General features: G+C 34.4%; 1 long non-coding RNA gene across 1 annotated transcript in view; it reads left to right on the forward strand.

Moving 5' to 3' along the window:
* The first annotated feature begins 5953 nt into the window (after nucleotides 1-5953).
* The window catches only part of LOC140511378 (uncharacterized), a 37797-nt gene continuing 21109 nt past the window's right edge, over nucleotides 5954-22641 (forward strand). Inside the window, exon 1 of the long non-coding RNA XR_011969524.1 lies at nucleotides 5954-6130. This is a non-coding gene — a long non-coding RNA (uncharacterized lncRNA). The remainder of the gene's footprint in view (nucleotides 6131-22641) is intronic.

A 22641-nucleotide genomic window follows, 5' to 3' on the forward strand; every position in this document is an offset into this window, starting at 1 on the left:
TAATTTTATGCCTACCTTCCCCGTAGGCATTAAATGTATTGGTGAGAGAGCATGCTCTAGAATGATGATTAGGAATATTTTGGAATTATTATTCTTGATATGCCATCTGAGTTAATGGGAAGCATAAAATGGGTACTCATTTGTTATCATATTAGGAGTATAGCTACCCACAATAGTTAACAACAGAACTTGATGTAGTAGTCACCCTTATGTTCAATCCTGACCTGTGATCATGATCTTAGGGAGAGTGAATCTAGAGTTGTAAACCACAGAAAATAAAGACAAAAGAAAACATCCAATTTTTCTAAAAGGTCCAAGTAAATCTGTTACAGTCGTTGAAGAGATCCTTCAAAATGTCATGGTTCTAGAAAACTGAGTTGGGTTGATAAGTAGGAATATTATGTTATGGAAAGAGTAGCATTTTGGTTTAGATGAAAAAATTAAGGGTATGAAAGTGAATAATGTGAAATAAACATGTGATTATAGATTAAAGATAGCTTTTAGAAAGTTTTAAATATCCAGCTAAGTTTGTACATTTTTTTGTAGAGGTAATAAGGGCCTACTGCAGGTTCTTTAGTAGTTTAACATGACCACAGTTTAAGAAGGAAGGAAGGAAGGAAAGATGAAAAAAAGGAAGGAAAGAAGGAAGGAAGAAAAGAAAAAAGAAGGAAGAAAAGAAGAAAATAAAGCATTTGTGTATCTCCCACTATGTATCAACCACTATATTAAATGGACTGTGAAGAGTATAAAGCCAGCAAACCAAAAATGATACCTTAATTAATATCAAATATGCAGTGTGCTGCAATAAACCAAAAGAATATTTTGAATGGCTTTTAAAATCTTCAAATAAATAAAAATATTTTAAGAAATTTTTACTGTCAATGGAAAGTATCAACTTATTGCAAAACTCCTTATTTAACTGAAGAAGTAAAAAGCCCTACACAATAGCAAACGATCTTATGTTATCTGCTGCTATTAAAATGTCAGAAATAGTTCATGGGGAAAAGTATAGGAATGAAATACATAAAATTCCTTTATTGAAAGATACTTTTTCCAAAAGAATTCTGAAATCAGTAATAACCTATTCTAGCAGGTTATTACCAGGCTTAAAGTCAGCCCAAAGTTGTCAATTTAGTTAGATGAAATGACTGCTATTTCTAATGTGGCACAATTGTTATTTTATGTAACATATGTTTAAGAAGGAAGCATACTTGAGAAATTATTGTTTTGTCTCCCTTTGGAAGGACACACCAGAAAGGAAGGTATATATTTTAAAGTCAATGAATTTTTCACAAATGAAAGTTTACAGTGGAAAAACTGCATTGGAGTTTGTACAGACAGTGCTGGAACAATGATGGGTGAGAATGCTGGATTTGTAGCAAAAGTTAAAGCTGGTAGCAATGAACACAGCACTTTAACTCACTGCATGTTCTATCAGGAGGCATTCATAACCAAAAAAACACCAAAACAAAACAGAGTTAGATATTGTACATTGGGATACTATCAAAATCACTAACTTCACCAAACACCATGCCATAAACAGTCGTTTGTTTTCAAACCTTTGGAAAGACATGGACTCAGATTTAAAAAAGCTTATGATTTACATGCAGAGGTAAGCTGATTCTCAAGAAGGTGAAATTTAAGCAGACTATTGAAATGAAAAGATGGTTATATTTTTGGCTGAACAGAATTCTGATCTTGTTCATTTTTTCATAACATCTTATGGCTTTCAAAACTGTGTAATTTGGTGGATATTTTCAAAAAACTCAATGATTTAAATATCCTACTACAAGGAAAATGTAACACATTTATGTTAATGTATAAAATTAAAAGTTTTGCTAAAAAAGTTAACATATGGAAGAACAGCGTGGAAAATGGTTCTTTAGAAATGTTTACAGTTACAGATGATTTTATAATTGAAAACACCCTACCCAAAGATTTAATTGTAAGAGTTATAGTTACACAGTTTCAGAAATATTTCCCTTTAAATTTTGGTTCTAGAAAACTAAGTTGGGTTCATAAAGTGTACACAACTGAAATTAAGAAAAGTCATCTGCCAGTAAAAGTTCAAGAAGAATTTGCCAAGCTACCAAGTGACATAGGTTTAAAACCTGAATTTCCTAAAACAAAAAAAAATGTTAATGAATTTTGGCTTGGGATTAGGAAAAAAATTGCCAACAATTTCTAAAATGGTCCTAAACATACTTCTACCATTTTGTACTATATATTTATGTGAAGTGGCATTCTCAGCTTTGATGACTGTAAAATCAAATATAGATCAACTCTGACAAAATATTAAAGATATCATATATCCTGCAGTGTCAAATGTTCTATCATGATTTAATTATGTAAAATAAAAAAGCATATCCATCTCATTAACAAGCAAATTTGTTTTGTCTTTAATAAATGTCAAAATATGTGCACCAAAAATTGTTATAAAGTGAATTTCTTTATGATTTATTATCATTAAATATTTCATTTGTATACCTATTTTATATCCCTATATATTTGGAGTCACGTAAAAAATTTTCAGGTGAAAAGGGCAGAAAAAGTTTAAGAAACTCTGAACTAGATGATCTCTGTGGAATTGAGTAGCTCTTATATTCAAAGAACTGGATGATTTGAGTTTACTCAGAGTTATGTGTATGGAGATGGACTCAAAATTATGACTTAATTTATTCACCAGTTGGTCCTCAGTTATCATTTCAAACTTTTTTCCCCCTATTTATAAAGGTGCAAATTCCGAAAAGAAGAAAAGTGTCTCAGTTATTGGGAGGGTGAAAAAATTATAATGTATACCAAATGACATAATGTCAGGATAGGATAACAACAGTCTTGATTTTTGAATTTGTTCTCCATGGAACTTACCTCAAGATAGTCATGGCAGGAGTTGTAAGAAATTCTAGCTCTGAGAAACTGTGTCTATGTAAATTTCAGCAAACTAAAGTGCATTATCTCACCGATTTTCAGTTTCCTAATCTCTAAAATGATGGTAGTTAAACTTTAATATTTTATAGGTATGTTATAATTAAAGACTTTGTAACCTTAAATTCATACATAAATATAAATCCATATTATTAGTCTCTGAGACCTTATGTAGAAGATGTCTTTTTTGAGAAAAAAAAATGAAGTCATCTAAAATGAAGTAAAAATTTCCATACCTTGTTAGATAAATTGTATCAATGTCTATGATTATATCATTTAGTTATTTCTGAACTTGAGGAACAAATTAAATTGCATGTCTTTTACTTTAGATTTCCCTTAAAATGTTCAATAACATACAGGTGTTTATGACTGTGGAGAAATAAAGAAAAATAAAATTGAGTGACATGTTTTTAACTCCATTTCTGCAAGGACTAATTTGAGAAATGAGTTATACTACTAAAGCATTTAATCAGAGCAGTCAAATTCTGGGAAAATACTCATGGAAATGTGAGGTATAAAGACATTTTATTTCAATATTCATTTTATATATGAAAGCAGCATTCTCCAAATTGGAAGCTGTAAGGTTACAGAGGTTCCACACCTGTTTTATTGTCATAAAGTATGTGTAAAATTGTTTGCAATAAAAAGTTTAAAAATTCAATAAACATTTGTCCTTCTATGTGGGTTTAAACATTCATCCCATCAGCATGTCTATGAATGTAAGACTAAAAAATATCGCTACATCTACTTTACAGAAAGGCTTATTATTGAAAATTAAAAGCCCTAATTATCTACAGCAAAAATAGAACTTAAAATACTACATTGTAGATGTCTTTAAAAGGTTTGCTTTATAACTTATGTGAAACTTGGAATTATTTAAAGGGATTCGGCCATTCATTGCATAACTCTTTTAAAATTTGTGGTCACCCTTACCCTTTTTTTCTCTTACCTTCTCACTAGTGTCCCATAACATAGATGTTTCCCATATTGTTTTGATCTCTTATTAACTATAAGGGCTTTCTTACTTTATATTTTTGACGTGCCTTTATTATCATATGCAAATAGTATCCACTTACAAAAGTTCCATCTCCTGCAAGTTATACTTCAAGATGGTTTAATTTAGAGGTCATCAACCAACTCCACATATACTCAAGATGGACTTCATTGATGGAGACATATTGCTGCCATTATACTTTCACCTACTTTCCTGGAGAAATAGCAATTATCAGAAGTCAGAGTAATCTCATTTTCTTGTACTATCCATTTTACCTTGAATCTCTACTGAATCCCCCATCATGTCCCTATCAAAAAAAAAATCTGGAAATGATTTTGAGAATTGGAAAATATTTTCAAAAAGCTAGACCACAAATTTAATCACTAGTATAGTACCACAAGAAATCTCCTGGTTCACAGAAAAGAAGTAACAGGAAAGAAATATTTATTATTGAGTGCCTGCTATATGTCAACTATACGTAAAATAATCATTATTTGATTTCAAATTCCTTGGGAGTAGGATCATTGTTATAATAATCATTATGTCTGGACTTATAATACTCCTTTTTATGTATGTATGGATTTGTGAAGATCTATCTATCTATCTATCTATCTATCTATCTATCTATCTATCTATCTATCTTTAGTTAGGAGAAAGAGGGAAATCCAAGTTTGGACATTTCCTCTGCATATTCAGGTTATAAAGCTATGATTTAGTAAATAAGTACTAAGGAACTGCTTTAAGCAAAGTAGAGATTAAACAACTTACTTGCTCAGGATACATAGCTAATAAATTTTAAGTTGAAATTGTAAAGCAAGTATGACTGACTCTATTTTCAATGTTGTATCTTTGAAGACTTGTTGCCACTAATAGTGATCACAAGGCTGGAATATAGCTGAGTAAAAAGAATAGAAGGGTCAACAGAAATGCTTTCTGGGTTCTGCAGGTACACCCAGGGGAAATTCTTTGCTGGCCTCTGAGTTAACATTTAGTATACACTTTCTGAATAGATGAACTCTTCTACCATATGGAGGCACACAAATAATCTGTTTTTTTCTAGACAGTTTTTCTTGTTTTTTATCTAATTTTGGGATGGGAAAAGTCTTTAACTTTTTTTAGGGAAAAATATAGTATAGAAGATTTAATTGATATAAATTTTGCTTACTAAACTCTTCAGGATTTTTACTCAAACTGACTTCTTCTCATGATTTGCAAGACATAGCTTTAACTGTCTCTTTTGTTTAAGGCTACCCCTAATTTTGGACTATTTTATTAGCCATGACCATTACAACATAATAATAATTATAGTTTACAAAGTTGCATAACCTCAATGAGGCAAGTAATGGCATTCACACTCAGTCAACAATTCAGTCAGCAAGTATTTATTAAGTGCTTACTTTATTCTAGCTATTTTGCTATGTATTGTAGATTTCAAAGAAGGAAAAGGTCTTGTTATAATGAAACTCCTATTCTCATAGAGTGAGAGAATATGTAAAGAATTTGAAACATAGAAGAGAAACAAACATTAGAGGGAAGGAAATCTGAGTCCTGAAGATAGTTATACCTATGTGAACCAAGAAAAGCCTCTTGTCCAAAGTGAGACTTGAGCTCAGTCTTCAATGAACTGCTGTTCTTTGTCCATTGTTTTCAAAAGGAATTAATGACATCAGGTGAGCTGCACAACCAACTTACCAGTAGTACCTCTGTGAGCTGTTGAGAAGAAAGACACAGGGCAGGCAGAAATGCAAGAGAGGAATCTGTTCATTCATCTGAGGGTCAGGGTATTCAAAGGCTGTAACCACAATCATGTACAGGCTGAGTTCATCCCATTGCTTCCCCATCCCATGACTCACCCCTGTCCTTGTACCCAAAGCTAGTTCCTGTGTTCCCAAGTCCGCTTGCAACTTTCTACAAGAATAGCAGTATCTGCAAGAACATCAAGTTCCAGGGTCATGGAAGGCTTTTGCCAGAGTTGTGTAAGCACAATTTCCATGGGAACAGGCTTTGCCTATGCTATGACCTTGATCACGGGACTCACAATCCCCTTAGCCCTCTACAGTGAGTGACCTCTTGATTTGCAAGTAAATTGGATTTAAGTGAGGCAGGGCTCTGCAAAGTCATCAACCTCACTCTTTCCTCCAGAGTTGTTGTCCAGAGGCAAGATGACAGGCCATCACCCTGGATGCAGTGGTAGACCTTGACCTTTTTAAGGTAAGCTCTTTCCCAAGTCTTAGTTTGTTTGAGGCAACTTCCACTCAGTGATTAAAGGCTAGGTAAGAATTGAAGCCAAAAATAACCTAGTTTGACTTCCCCAAAGAATTGGTCCAGGAGGGGAAAACTCTCAGCATTCAAGAGAAACTTGAATGAACCCAGAGAAGATGAGAGGCAGAAGTGAAAGTGAAGATCATTCTAGGCATTAGCAATAAAGAGAACAAAGGAATGGAGAGAAGAGATAGAGCATCATGTTGAAAGAACTATTAGTAGACCAGTGTAACCTGATTGTAGCTTACATGGGGTTGGAGGAAGAGATGGAACATGTAATAAGACTGGAAGGGTAGAAAAGAGTCAGATTATGAATAGCTTCAAGAGCTAAATAGGATTTTACCTTTGATTCTGGAGTTAATAAGAACCACCGTCTCACTGAGTGTAGGTGTGACAAGTTCAAATTTCATATAAAAATCACTTTGGTAGTTTAATGGAGGATAGAGTGGAGTAGGCACAGCCTTGAGCCAAGGAATCAAGAAGAGATGAGGAATTACATGATTATGTGAGTAGCAAAAGGGACATACATGAGAGATATTAGAAAGGAACAAATGGTAAGATTTGGCAATGGATTTGAATGTGTGGGATGGGTCAAAATATTGGGTTAAAGTGCATATTAAGAATACAATCTGAATGATTCTGAGGATGACCAAAGTCTCAATATTAATAGAAGAATTCTGAAAAAGATAGGTTTGGGGAGAAATATGAGTTGTGATTTGAACACATTGAATTAAGATGAATGTGACACATACAGGAAGAGATGTCTAAGAGAAAATTAATTATACGTGACTATAGTGTAGGAGATAGACTAGAGCTGCATACATAAATGTGGGAATCATTTAAATAGAAGTGATAAATGTATCCATGAAAACTGATGAGATCATCAAAAGAGATTGTACAGGAGATAGGAAAAGGAGTCAGGACAAAACCTGGCGTGATAAACATAGTTAACTGGAGTGACATGAATGAAAGAATCAGCAAAAAAGTCTGAGAAGGAATACTTGGAGACTTAACCAATGATGATTCTGAAATTCACAAAGTTTATTTACCTTAAATAAGGTCACTGCAAGTGGAACAAGAATTTGGACCCTAATCTAAAATGAGGGTTATTCCAATTCTCAATCCACTATGCCATGCCAATTAAGGTGCTATACAGTATTTGTGGCTTTATAAGCATAGTGATCTCCAGATGTCGGAATTCCCTCAACTATTAGAGACTGAGATGTAAGAGTTGATAAGACATAGTGTTTACCAGTCAAGTATATATTAATTGATTTGTGCATGGGTTATTCAATAAGGAAGAGTCAGAAAGGAGAACTGAACCCAAGTACTCCTTGAATTCGAGCCTCAGAGTATGGGTCATGCCAATTGGCTTCACCCTGATATTCAGACTTGTTCAAATAGATATTTGGAGATTTCAGAAGGACAGAGCTATAAGTTAATAGCAAATCCATAAATTTTCCTTTGTGGGGAAATTAATAATTCTTGAAAGTAGTTCTTAAGAATATATTTGAAGAGAGTTGTTTTTTCCCCCTAAAAATAGCATAATAGTTATGTTAGCTTATATAGCTGCTTAATTACATCTGTTAAATTTTATAGACAACACAAGCATCTTTTATGATGCAATGACCAAATATAAAGCAAGACATCAGGAAAAGGCACAAGTGAGAGATAATTTGTTGCTTCAAGCAAGATGTTAGATAAAAAACATTTTAAATTGGATATTACTCAAAATTGCCAATCATCTTCAAGTTCATCAATTTTTGCCTGAATTATATTTCAACTCTTAACAAAAATGCACACAAAATGCTGACAAGGATCCCATTTTTTTTATTCACCTCAAAATGTGAAGTTCTAATAGGTTATATTTTTTCCATCCTGGAGTGCTTTTTTTTCCCATTTTGATGCTATTTGTCATGAAACTGAACTGGACAGCTTAGTACTTTATAAACAGACCATTCTATCCATCATTCCTATAAAAGCTATGACATTAGCACTATAAACTTTGTATTATTGATTACTTCTCTAAGTTATGACTCAAAAAGTTCCATGAGATAACATGACCCTATTTCAGTAGACAGAGGGGCTGAGGCTAAAAGGTTAAAGGTGCGTTCCCCCTGCCACCAAACAATTCCCAGACACTGCCAGGAATGATTTTAAAGTCCATTGCACAAGTCAGTCCAACATGATGTCTTTCAAATTTATTCAAGTGTATACTAAGTTCTTGGGGGAATATCAGCATTGGAAGATGTAATTAATCTGACCACCCAATTCCACAGAATAAACATATTTCTTGACACTATTATGCCATAGTAAGAACTACACTATGTTGCCAGGTCTTTGTGATTTACATGAAACAATTATTCAACCTGGTGATGTCAGGTTAAATTTCTCAGCCCTTTGCCAAGGCCACATAGGACTCTTTTGCTAATTGCATAATAATTATTTCATAGCCATTCATTTCTGTTTCAATGAACCTCTCTCTTGTTCCTCCTAGCCACCAGCTCTCTAGCCCCTGAAATTATATTGTATTAATTTTGTCTATATTGTGTATAAGTAAGCTCCTTTGCTATAGCTAAGCTTTTTGAGGGGAGGGACTATTTCTTTTTGTTTTTAATTATCAGGACCTAGAGCAGTGCCCAGAACTTAATAGTTGTTTCATAAGTGCTTCTTGATTGATTACAATGCAATTTTGTGTTGTGAGGATTGATTTATTGTTAGGCTCTAGCTAAAGTTAAGTAACCCAATATTTGGTCACTGATTACCTATGATACTTATGGTACCTATTTACCAAGAATTTCCAAAGTAGCCAATAGTACACACTGTCAGCTACACACAAGATTATGCAGACAATGTTAGCAGACAATCAATTAGAAACTTCATCTATGCCATGTATACAAAGTTAGCAAACTTTCCTAATCATAATGCATTTATGGTTGGAACTGCAGGGTGGTAGTGGTAGTAGTATAGATCACATCACTCAATAATGGACTTTCTGTAAGTTCCCCTTCCACTTAGTCCCTATGAATCTGTCCATCAAGATCAGATATGAGGGCAGACACACAGGGGATCTGGGCTTTCAGTCAGTGTAATCATTCTGCAGTATGCCCAGCCACAACTCCTTTACATCCCCATGGGACTTTGGGCTAGAGAACTGTACAACTTCATGTTGGTGATGAATAAATTGCCAAATTGTGATCCTTTGAACATTTTGTTGCTTCTAGGTATAATTTTATCTACAATCTCTTCACATTGTAGATATATTCATCACTAGTAAATGATTGCATGCTTGCCCTGTGCAAGGCATTGTGTCAGATTAGTGTATAAAGCTGAGCCAAAGGATAGAGTTGCAAGGGACTTTAAGATCATTTACTCTATCCTTTTGTTTTTCAGACTGGAAAAAATTTTGAACCAAAAACAGAAAAAAACAAGGCTGAGAGAGGTGAAATGACTTCAGGATTCCAAATCACATTCTCTGATTCAAAGTCCCAGTATTTTTCTTCCACATCAGGGATGTCTCATGGTTCCAGCCCTTAAAATCTAGTTGGTGTGACATCCATAAAAAGGACATGTAAGAGACAATTAGCATATGCAGGGTGGAAACTGCTAACTGTCAAGTTAACTGGGGTAGACACTGGCAAGCGGAATACAGAGAGAGGAAGTGCTGCTTTGTTAAATTCATTCAGTGAAGATGGAAAGTAATTTCATTCCACAAAGTCCACTTCTGATCATCGTTTTCCTTATTATCCTTACTTTGCACAGTACTAACTAGCACAGATGTCCATTGTGAAGAATCATTATGCCAAAGAGATGGTTTAATTCTATTTTAATTGCACAGCTCCAGGATCACAGCACTAGTAACAAGCTGGGGAAGCATATTCTAGGCAAGATCTAAAACTTGTGAAGCTTAAGTTCCTTGACCTAAAATCTTAAAAAAGTGTCACACTAGACATGTCATTACAAAAGACATATAAATAACGGACTGCAGTTCCCAAATTCCTCCCAGACATTAATTGTTTTCTTCTTGGTTTACTTTAAGCTCCACTTACGACAATTTGTAGACTTGTTGATGATAATATATCACAAAAAATCCTTCAACTGAGCTATATTCCCAGGGATTGTTATCACAGGTACATAAATCAACATCGTGGGTGATGGTTGGTCTTGGGAGTCAGGAACACATCAGTTCAAATCTTATCTCAGACATTTACTAACTGCTTGAACATCAGCAAGTTATTTAAACTCTCCACCTCAGTTTCCATATTTGTAAATGTACTATAACAATATTACATTCTAAGTTTTAAACAAATGTTATTAATTTTATGAATTCTTCACCCTACTTTCCTCATTTGTAAAATCGTTATCACAATAGAACATACTACACAAACTTGCAAGCTTATGTGAGGTTCAGAATAGATAACATTGTATAGCATTTTGCAAACTTTATAATAAAAACAAATATCATTATTATAAACATAAAATATATGTACATTTAGCAATATAGGCACGTTTAAAATAAAGTGGATTCTTGGTGGGATGATTTATCATTTTCACTTTTTCATGAGGATAAAAAATAAACATCTATTAGAATTCTGGTGCACACCTATTTTCACAGATGTAACAACAAATTTATTTTTTGACATATCTGGGAGGAAGAATTAATCATATGCAATCGATATTATCAGAGCACATAGTATAATTTCTAATATTTTTTATAAGACACAAAGTTAAAGCATCTAAACCCTACTAGGAACGGATATCTGGGTAAATTTTACCAGCATCTGACATAATGGCATTACAATGGAGTGAACAAAGAACTAGAGTGACTTTTGAAAGACCCATATCCAAGTCACAGTCTAACTTCTCTGGGTTTACTTTCCTTACCTGTAAATTACAGAAGAAAATATTCTAACCCTACCTACTTTCCAATAAACCCTAAATAACAGCATCTGGGGTAAATGTGTTTTGAGAATTATTTAAGGCTGCATACTTTCTTTGAAGTTTCCTACATTTCACTCTGCCCTTGTCAGTCTATTCACTGGAGTAACTTGAGACATTACACATAGAAATATCAAAAAAAAAAAAAGACAGTATATTTTAAAATGATAATATCTGTGGCTAAAAAAGGATAACCCCTGTATATTGCTCACTTTCCTTGTTTTCACTACTGTCATGGTCAGAAGTAAAACTTTTAATAACTTAAAATTCATTTGAAAAACAACTTACAGCATTCTGACTCAAGCAATTAGAAATATACTTTAAATTAGAAGATATTATATATGTCCACAGTATAGAAGCTTATTCCTTATCTTGTTGCATGCTACACATAGTTGATCGGGGGTAGAGATTCAATTTGGAAGAGTACAGAAAATCATAATAAACAGGACCTGTGTTTTAAAATAGGGTGACCTTGATATTTCTATGTTTTTTTTTTTTAAATAGAAGACTGATATATTGTCATCTTATTTTCTTCTTGACTTGTACTTTAACTGAGGCAGAGTGTATGTGGGGAGGTGAACTCTTAGATGCCATTTAGATAAAATGTAAGCCATGCTTAACTAATTTCCATAATTTTCCCCCCATGTGACATCTGTCTTATGGCTCTCTGCTTTTCATGTACTCCTCCAAGAAAGGGAAAAAAATCCTACTGATTAAGCCAAGAATATTTATATTACAAGAGGACAGTATAAATTAAGCACTTCAATTTTAGAGTAAGTTTTCACAGAAGTTATTCAACAGAGATGTTAGGTAATTATCCTCATATTAAAGAAAAATCTGAGATTTCCTCAAACTAGGGCACTCTGATGGCAGGAAGTGAAGAGGAGTTAAGAAGCTTCTTGATGAGGGTGAGAGAGGAGAGTGTAAAAACTGGCTTGAAGCTTAATATGAAAAAAAGATCTTGGCAACTGGTCTCTTCACTTGCTGGCAAATAGAAGGAGAAGAAACAGACAGAGCTTCAGATTTTATAGTTTTAGGCTCAAAGATCATTGCAGACAGTGACTGCAGTCATGAAATTAAAAGATTCTGGCTTCTTCAGGGGATAGTTATGGTAAATCTGGACAGCTTACATAGGCTTACACACACACACACACACACACACACATATATATATACATGAAATACATATAATATACACATACATACATATATCTATCTACCCAATTGAAAGCTTCTGGCACATGAGTGCATATTCTAAAGGGACTCTGTGAGAAATCATGGATAAGAACACAGCAATCTCCAATTTGAATTACATATTCTCTGAGCAATAAGAGACAAGGGACTATTTAATTAGAGCCCCACACATCGTCAAGGATTTCTTCTTCAGTAGACATACCTGAGGAAGAGCTCCCTATTTCAAATAAGCATCACATTTTACTTTGGGGCACATTTTTCTTTTGGGGCCAGGACATTTTCTTTTAAATCCTTTTCAAATTTGTCTGTTCAAAATCCTTACCAATTATTCCATCCTGCCCCCTGGTGTCAAGCAGAATAAATCCTTGGAGAACCAGACTTGCTTTTGTCTTCAATTCCTAGAGCTCTCTCACTGTTTCCTTAGAGTTCTTGGAATCCCTAGCTTCATTCCAGGCTTAGTTCAAAGGTTGCTATCTCTGTGAGACCTACCAGTATTCTCTGAACCAAAATTACATTTATTTGCTTTGTCTATACTATGAATTTTCTTGTTTTCTTATGTGTGTATATAACTCTAATTCCTCCCCCTTCCCACCCTGAAGAGAGGGATTGTCTTGTAATTGTCACATACGCTGCACTGCGTAGGAGATATAGATAAGCAATAGACCTGCAATTTCATTGGTATAGGGAACTTGTTGAACAGGAAGTGTATTAGATGCTTCATGTAAGATCGAATTAAAACTCCTGGACTGGCTTGGAATTGTTTGGACTGGAAATATTTTACTGACCCTTCTAACTCTTGCAATTCAATGAAGCATAGCTAATTATAGTTGAGAGGTTACAGTCTTATGTGGTATGTAGAAATATGATGACTAAACTTAAATGTCACACTTGGAAATAGCATTCAGCTAGGCTTGTGGTCATGTGAGATACTCTAAAAATCACAAGTTAGGTAGGCATTCTGCCCTTTGGATTGTGGTTGTGATTACGTCCCCAGTTAGAGAAAGAGAACTCCAACTGGTGTTGGGGTTTCAATATTGTGGTAAGAATAGTCACACTCTCTGTGGCTGCCAGAGATGTTCTTCAACCATAAGTCACAAAGCAACAAATAGAGGAATATTCACAGGCTGGGGTCAATCACAGTTGTTTATGACAAATAGCATTAATTTGATTATATGAAATATTTAGAAGGATAAAAGGAACCAACTATGACTGGATACAAGGAGCACCCAACTGATGGTTGAGGGAATACAGATTTTTAGTTCCTCCAAATTCTTCTTTATGTATCTCTTTTATCTTGTTTTTCTCCTCTGCAGTCTAGCCAAATGAGCAAGCAACCATGATAATTATACACAGCCCCAAGGTCATTGTTTAAATAGTCAGTCAATAAAAATTTATTACTGACAGCTATATACGTAGTATTGTGTTAAGTGCTGTGACATAAAGAAATGCAAAAGAAAGTACCTATCCTCAAGGGGTTCACAGTCTAATGGGTCAGAGAACATGTAAACAATCATATACAAATAATTATATTGGAAATAATCAACACAGGGAAGATAAAGTAATTAGAGGGGATCAGGATAAGTTTTCCTCGAGCAGGTTTATTTGGGACTTGAAAGAAGTCAGGAGGCAGAGAGGAGATAGAAAAGCATTCTAGCCATAGATTAATCAGTGAAAATGCTTGAATTAAAGAGATGGAATTATTTACTAGAAGAAAAGCAAAGAAACCAGTGTCACTTGATGGAGGAGCATGGGTGAGGTGGGTGGGTAGAGAGGATGATGTGTTACAGATGATTAAAAAGGTAAGTATATTCATTAAAAGTATTACATGCAGTTAACAGCAGCAAAAATTGTCATTTATTAATTTTTAAATGTATTCTTATAAACTTAATATTATGTATCAATGCAAATAGGCTTGTTTAAAAACGATTTTATATAAATTAATTAATTCTATAATGTAAAAGTTATAAAACTTTTCACTAATGTTTCTTTTTTTTAATTTATTTAACTTTTAATATTCATTTTCACAAAATTTTGGGTTCCACATTTTCTCCCCTTTTGTCCCCTACCCCCACCCCAAAACACCGAGCATTCTAATTGCCCCTGTCTACCAATCTGCCCTCCCTCCCTCCCTACCCCTTCCCTTTGGAAGGCAAGCAATTCAATATAGGCCAGATCTGTGTAGTTTTGCAAATGACTTCCATAATAGTGGTGTTGTGTAAGAACTAATTATATTTCCCTCCATCCTATCCTGTCCCCCATTACTTCTCTTCTCTCTTTTGATCCTGACCCTCCCCATGAGTGTTGACCTCAAATTGCTCCCTCCTCCCCGTGCCCTCCCTTCCATCATCCCCCCCCACCCTGCTTATCCCCTTATCCCTCACTTTCCTGTATTGTAAGATAGGTTTTCCTACCAAAATGACTGTGCATTTTATTCCTTCCTTTAGTGGGATGTGATGGGAGTAAACTTCATGTTTTTCTCTCACCTCCCCTCTTTTTCCCTTCACTGAAAAGTCTTTGCTTGCCTCTTTTATGAGAGATAATTTGCCCCATTCCATTTCTCCCTTTCTCCTCCCAATATATTTCTCTCTCACTGCTTGATTTCATTTTTTTTTTAAGATATGATCCCCTCCTCTTCAGTTCACTCTGTGCACTCTGTCTCTATGTGTGTGTGAGTGTGCATGTGCATGTGTGTGTGTGTTATCCCACCCTGTACCCAGATGCTGAATAGTTTCAAGACTTACAAATACTGTCTTTCCATGTAGGAATATAAACAGTTCAACTTTTGTCAAGTCCCTTATGACTTCTCTTTGCTATTTACTTTTTCATGGTTCTCTTCATTCTTGTGTTTGAAAGTCAACTTTTCTTTTCAGCTCTGGTCTTTTCATCAAGAATGCTTGAAAGTCCCCAATTTCATTGAAAGACCAATTTTTGCCCTGAAGTATTATATTCAGTTTTCCTGGGTAGGTGATTCTTGGTTTTAGTCCTAGTTCCTTTGACTTCTGGAATATCCTATTCCATGCCCTTCAATCCCTTAATGTGGAAGCTGCTAGATCTTGTGTTATCCTGATTGTATTTCCACAATACTTGAATTGTTTCTTTCTAGCTGCTTGCAATATTTTCTCCTTGATCTGGGAACTCTGGAATTTGGCCACAATGTTCCTAGGAGTTTCTCTTTTTGGATCTCTTTCAGGTGGTGATCTGTGGATTCCTTGAATACTTATTTTGCCTACTGGTTCTAGAATCTCAAGGCAGTTTTCCTTGATAATTTCATGAAAGATGATGTCTAGGCTCTTTTTTTGATCCTTGCTTTCAGGTAGGCCTATAATTTTTAAATTGTCTCTTCTGGATCTATTCTCCAGGTCAGTTGTTTTTCCAATGAGATATTTCACATTATCTTCCATTTTTTCATTCTTTTGGTTTTGTTCTGTGATTTCTTGGTTTCTCATAAAGTCATTAGCCTCCATCTGTTCCATTCTAATTTTGAAAGAACTATTTTCTTCAGTGAGCTTTTGAATCTCCTTTTCCATCTGGCTAATTCTGCTTTTGAAAGCATTCTTCTCCTCATTGGCTTCTTGAACCTCTTTTGCCAATTGAGTTAGCCTATTTTTCAAGGTGTTAATTTCTTCAACATTTTTTTGGGTCCCCTTTAGCAGTGAGCTGATCTGCTGTTCATGCTGTGACTGCATGTCTCTCATTTCTCTTCCCAGCTTTTCTTCCACCTCTCTAACTTGATTTTCTATGAGCCCTTCTATGGCCTGAGCCCACTGAGTGGGCTAGGATATAGAGGCCTTGACTTCTGTGCCTTTGCCTGATGGTAAGCATTGTTCTTCCTCATCAGAAAGGAAGGGAGGAAATGCCTATTCCCCAAGAAAGTAACGTTCTATAGTCTTATTTCTTTTCCCTTTTCTGTGCATTTTCCCAGCCAGTGATTTGACTTCTGAATATTCTCTTCACACCCACTTTGCCTCCGGATCCTCCCAGAGAGCGCTTGAGGTTTGAGATTCAAATGCTGCTTGCCAGCCTCAGGGCTTTTGGCGGGGGCAGGGCTGCTATTCAGTGTGTGATTAAGTTTAGGTGCTCAGGTGGGGGCAGAGCCACCTCACAGGCTCAGCTCCCTCAGGAGGTTTATGCAGAGACCTTCAACAATGGATCCAGGCTCCTGCCTGCTTGGGGAGCCCTGGTCTGCTCCCGTCTCTGCTGTTGCCTCCCGAGGGGGCCTGAGTTATGGGGGCACCCCACTCCCCTCTTGATCCGCCAAAAAGACCCTCTCACCGACCCCCATCACCTGTGGGTGGAGGGACCTGCGTGGCTGCTGGAGATTCCGTCCCTGAAGCCCGCTGGGATCTTTTCCTCTCGGTGCTGTGGTCATGGCAGGGCTATACTCAGCTCCCAGTCCCTGCGCCCAGTCCGTGGCAGAAAGGACCTTCAGCAAGAGGTTTGCAGATCTCTCTGGAACAGAAATCTCCCTCGCTCCAATATTCTGTGGCCTCTGGGTGCAGAATTTGTCGTGAGTTACTTTTTTGTAGATGTTCTATGGGTTGTGGGTTCGGAGCTATGTGTGTGTGTGTGTCTTTCTACTCCACCATCTTCTTCACTAATATTTCTTTAGAATTCTTTGTTCAATTATCTTCATTCTATTTTTTTTTCAACTTATCTTGCCATAATTAGGGTAAACCCTGTTCTACTGATTCTACTTAATTTTCTTGGCATTATTTCATATTTTCCTCACAGTTTAAAAAATGTTCTTCTTGTAAAATGCTTAGCAAACATTAAAGCATTATGTGAATGCTTCCTACTATTATTTTTACTATTATTGTTATTGTCCTGAATTGAACTATAACATTCTATTACATGAATGTACCACAATTCCACTGTTCCACTTTTGTTGGATGTATAGTTTGTTTTATTTTGGTTTGGGGGTAGGGGGTATGTGAGTGGATTGATTTTTTATTTTTATAGCTAGTTGTAGTTTTGTGAGAAGGAATCTAAAAGAAATTCATCATGTACTATTTTGTTTTCTTCTGAATGTGCTTGACATTATAAACATCATAAACAACAATTTTCTTACTAATGAGCTAAACGTAGCAACCAGGAAAATAGTCCTACTTATGACTCCAAATCCAAGTGATAGATATCCATTTTATAAACTTAAATTTTTGCTTCCTAAGTGAAAATTTTAATAACTCTACATCACTATGTCTCCAAATAATGTTGGTATACATGGTGTGTGGTTGTGGGAAGGGGGGTCTTAGATATTCTATGACATTTTTCTTCATAAATCCAAGCTTAAAAATATAATACAATATTCTCTTGGATGTTCAGAGAAGTAATTTTATATTGATAATTTTTTTTTGAGAAAATTATATTAAAGATAAGGTTCTTTTTCAAGCAATTTAATTTAGTTATGTGAATGATCTGCAGTAAATTAATTGAAGGAAGCTTGACACTGATTTTTTGACTGATCTATAAAACAATTAAAAACAATGTACTAAAATACCCATTCAGTGGCCTCCATTAGAGAACATGTCATGAGCTCATACTCATTAAAACATTGTAAAATATGTCCAGTGTTCTAGAATGTGACAAGCCCATTATGAGTTAATTTAACACATAATATTTTTGCAAATACATACAACTTTTATTATTTTCAGGAATTAAAAGCCATTCATAAAAATGCTTTATAAGAAACAAGTTTAATTAAGTCATTTTCATTCCCTGGTGACAGTCTTCACACTTGATTGAAGATATGGGCTGAATAAGCACCATCATTTTTAATAGTTTCAACATGTTCTTCTAAATGCAGAAAACACTGTTGCATTAAACTAATTCACACTTTTGTTAAGGAACTAAACAGTATAGGAACTTGGTCCACTTCATAATTATGGAAACATGTTATTACAAAAAGGGCACACACTTGGAGAAGTACACAGGGTGCCTCATTTATGTTGGAAATCCAGTGTTAAGTAGCATGAAGGAAATCATAGCCATTTATACTCTGAAGGAGATCAAATCCATTTATACTTTGAAAGATTGGAGCCAAGTTGCTTACCCTTACAAAGCCAACACAATGATCACATAAAGATATCATTGGCATGCTTACTCCAGGAACTCAAAATATAGAATTCAGAGGAAAACAAGGTTTTCCTTAAAGAGAAGTAATATTTTATTTGTATATCTCCTTTGAATTTTATTTGTAAAATTGAGTACTCCATCATTCTGCAGTTTATTTTCAACTTTTGTGTGGTTGGTTCCTCTTTCCATTTACATAGTTGCAGTGTACATGTGTGTATGTATGTGTGCATGTGTATATATATATATATACTCACATCTATGTAATTTTCTTGAGTCTGCTTATTTTCATTCTCCATAAGTTCATACAAATCTTTACATGCTTCTCTGTATTCATCACATGCATAATATTCCATTACTTTATAATAATATTTCGTTGCATTTGTTGCCCTAAGACACATGAGTAGAAATCTTCCTAAACCACAACTTTGCAGAGATAGGAAATCCACAGACATAGAACACTGCATGTTTATTCAGATGTTTTTAAAGTATTGATTAATTTTGTAATTTGTTTCTCTTTAAAAAGAGATTTTTGTACAGAATTACTCTCTGAAGGGGAGGAGAACAATGAGATACATTTAGATAATATAAAATATACCAAAATACTATTTTATATGTTTTGCATGATTATACATATATAACCTATGTCATATTGCTTACCTTCTCAGTGTGGTGGGGGAAAGAGGAAGGAGGGAGAGAATTTGGAATTTAAAATGTGAAAAAAAGAATGTTCAAATTGTGTTAACAAGGAATTAGTAAAACTATAACATTAAATAAGAAAAATAGATTACTTTACAAATCAAAACTACTATACATTATTTCTAGCCATATAATATTTTATTTTTGTAAGGTTTATGTTTGTGTATGTTCATTTTTTAAAGACTAGACAAAACTGGAGTATTATAATTATAGATGAAAATTAAATGCTGGAAGAGACTTTGGAAGTCATCTCTTCTACCCCTTCACATCATTTTGAGGGCTAAAAAGGTGAAGTGAATAAAATATTATCAGTGGAAGACCTAACTTACAAATCATCCCACCTGTATTCAAGACCTTCTTAGGAGGCAATTATGATACATTTTTTATTTCATATTTTCTAACAGTATCATGGAATTTTAAACTCAAAGCTTGTTATAAGTGCTCATCTACTTATATCTATGTAGAAATCACCTTTATAAGAGTCCCCACAAAAAAAAGTTTTTCAACCTCAAACAGTGAGTAAAGGAGTACCCAACAAACTTTTAATTAAGATCATTGTATTTATTGATAATTCTAATTGTCAAGATGTTTTTCATCATCTAAATACTAAATCAACTTCAAACCATTGTCCCTAATTTGTCCTTCTGGTTCCAAGCATAATGAGGCTATGAACTCTTCTATAGGACAAATATTTGCTGATTCCTCTACTTCATATTTCCAATAGTCTCATCATCATGGTCTCCCACCTCTATATCTGTTCTTTTTTGTTAATCCTATTTAAAATATGGTTATTGATAATTTATGGATTTCAAAGAGATATTGAATGCTTATCATATTCTTTTCAGTCTCAAAAAAGATGAAAATGAGAATCTTATAATGAAATCTTTAACTTCCATTCTTCAAAATATCCAGAACAGACCCCATATTCTTCTCTAGTACTTTATAGTAAAAGTAATTTCCCTTACTAATTAATTCCTATTTCCCAGATTTTCTACTAGAATTTAAATCTAGATAGGTAACTATCAGCTTTGGGAAAAAGTCTTATTAAGATGATAAATATCTAAATAATATAAATCTAGGATGAATATAATGTAAGTTTTTTAAAATAGATAACTGTAACAACTGTATTAACTCTTTAGAAATAAATCACAGAATTACAAAATCAGAGTTAATGGTTCAAGTTCACCTCATTTCCATAAAAAAGGCATTCTTCTACAACATTCATGATAAATGGCTGCTTTGCCTCCACCTGAAAACTTTACTTAGAAAATTCCAGTGCTAAGGCAGGATATCTCCTTTACCTGTGAGTGGTAGTCTGTGGTACAATTCAATCAGGGGAAAACTGTGTCAAAGGAAGATTTTTCATCAACCAGGCCAATCATAATACTCACACTCCATCATTACAGATTGATTACATTATGGGTTCAACAAGACATGGATGATTTTGGTCTGTACTGATGAAATGAGTACCCATATCCACGACTGCATTCAGTAAGTTGCATGGTGATTTTAATGATCTCCAAGATGATCCCTAGCTCAAGAATACAACTTTTAAACACAAATATCCACCATGAAATTCTAAAGGGTTGAAAATCTTAAAACACCACCACTTCAGAGTTTTGGGTGTTTCCAACACTCAATGACAAGGTTCAAAGAAGACCAATCAGCCTGCAGCAATTTTTAAGGGATAAATAAGATGCAAGACTTGTCATAAAAGTTATAAATGAAAATTACATGATAAGAAGTGGTAAGCTGGGCCAGCAACATAAATCAGAGATAGCATATAGACACTCTGAATGCTCCACTGTATCAATAATATATAAAATACAGGGAAGTAATCCAACAGACCAATGGATTCCTATGGAATATTTGTAAAAGAACATAGGCAAGAATCCCACAGGATGAGAAAACATGGATGTATTTTGATCTTCCCTAATGTAAAGAGTGCCCATATTAATGGAAAGAGTGCATATATTCCTGGGGCCGTGGATCCATTGAAGTACGCTGAAATATTTAACACAGCAAATATACTTTGATTAATTATCCTCTTATATGTCCTCCAATATAAGCCTCTAACTTACTAATTATTCCTGAGCACATGTATACATTTTTACTTCCACCCAGTATATGTTAATCTGTTACAGACAATAGGAACTTAACAAATATTTTATACCATATATTAACATATTCTCTGTATCACTTATTTGACACATAGCATATGTTCTTTAAACATATTTTTTCACACTTTTTGAATATGCCTTGCATACTCAGTTATGCTACAAGATTCTCGATGACATGGATAATGTCTTATGCTAAATTGCATCACTAGCACCAAGTCTCATACCTTGGAAACAGTGAATGAATTCATATTGTAGGTGCTGACATGGATTATTTCATTTTGTGATCTGTTTTACTTTTTTTAAAATTTTATTTCAGACTCAAATGCCAGAACAAAATAGAAAAAAAAGTCACAAACTTAAATATTGTAACTTAAGAACAAACTTAAAAAAAAACATACAAAACAGAACATGACAGAATTCTAATTATATAACAATAAATTTTATTTCAAGAAAGCCTGTATGATAAATAACACTTGGGTTGAAAATTGAATTGTCCATGCATAAATATACACACACAGACATATGTTGTATGTGTGTGTGGGTGTGTGCATGGATGTCCTACATGCAACAAATATAAAAAAATACAAGCAAATAACGAGCATGTAGATCACTTTTCAAAATGAGAAACATGTTGTCGATAGCATGCATTAACTTAGAGCAAGGAAGAACTTCTTGTAGGTTAATATTTTCACTCTAGATACAGAATATGACACTATGACTTTAAGCTATTTTAGGAGAAAAAAAATAATCCATGACCAGTTAAAATTTCATAAAGCAGGGAAAAATTCAAATAGAATGTCTAAGACATCACTATATGGCTGCTATATAAGATAGATGATAAATCTCATAGTTGCATACATTATTAAATTTATAAAGGATAAAAGTATAAAGTGACAAATTGAATGCCACCAACTGCCTTTCCCACTATTCACTCCCTCTTCTAATTTAGTTAGGTGGTGTATCTTAAAAGCCTCCAGAATGACATGCTTTAATCTTAGTTTCTGCCTTCATAGGAAGCATAACTATATTGTGGGTGGAAGGAATGCTTTGTTTCAACATTCAAGGTATTTCTTGGTTCTCAGTCCCTTGGATCCAGTGCCTTGTTTTGCCTTACCTCATTGGTGACTGTAGGTCTTGTCCTTGAACTATTGGTTCAATAGGAATATTTCTCTAGCTCTTATAGATTACCTAATTGCTCTTGATTTGTTAAGTATTCTATCAAAAATTTCATAATCAGCATTGTAATAGCAACAATAATAATTGGCATGTATATAACACTTAAAGGTTTGCAAAATACTTTACACATATCATCTAATTTGATCCTCATAAGAACTCTGAGAGGCAGATGCCATTATTATCTTCATTTTACAGATGAGGAAAAGGAGACAGCGAGCAGTTAAGTGACTTTCCCAGATTCACACAATTAACTAGAAGTATCTG

Source organism: Notamacropus eugenii, chromosome 6, assembly GCF_028372415.1.
Source record: "Notamacropus eugenii isolate mMacEug1 chromosome 6, mMacEug1.pri_v2, whole genome shotgun sequence".
Lineage (NCBI taxonomy): Eukaryota > Metazoa > Chordata > Mammalia > Diprotodontia > Macropodidae > Notamacropus > Notamacropus eugenii.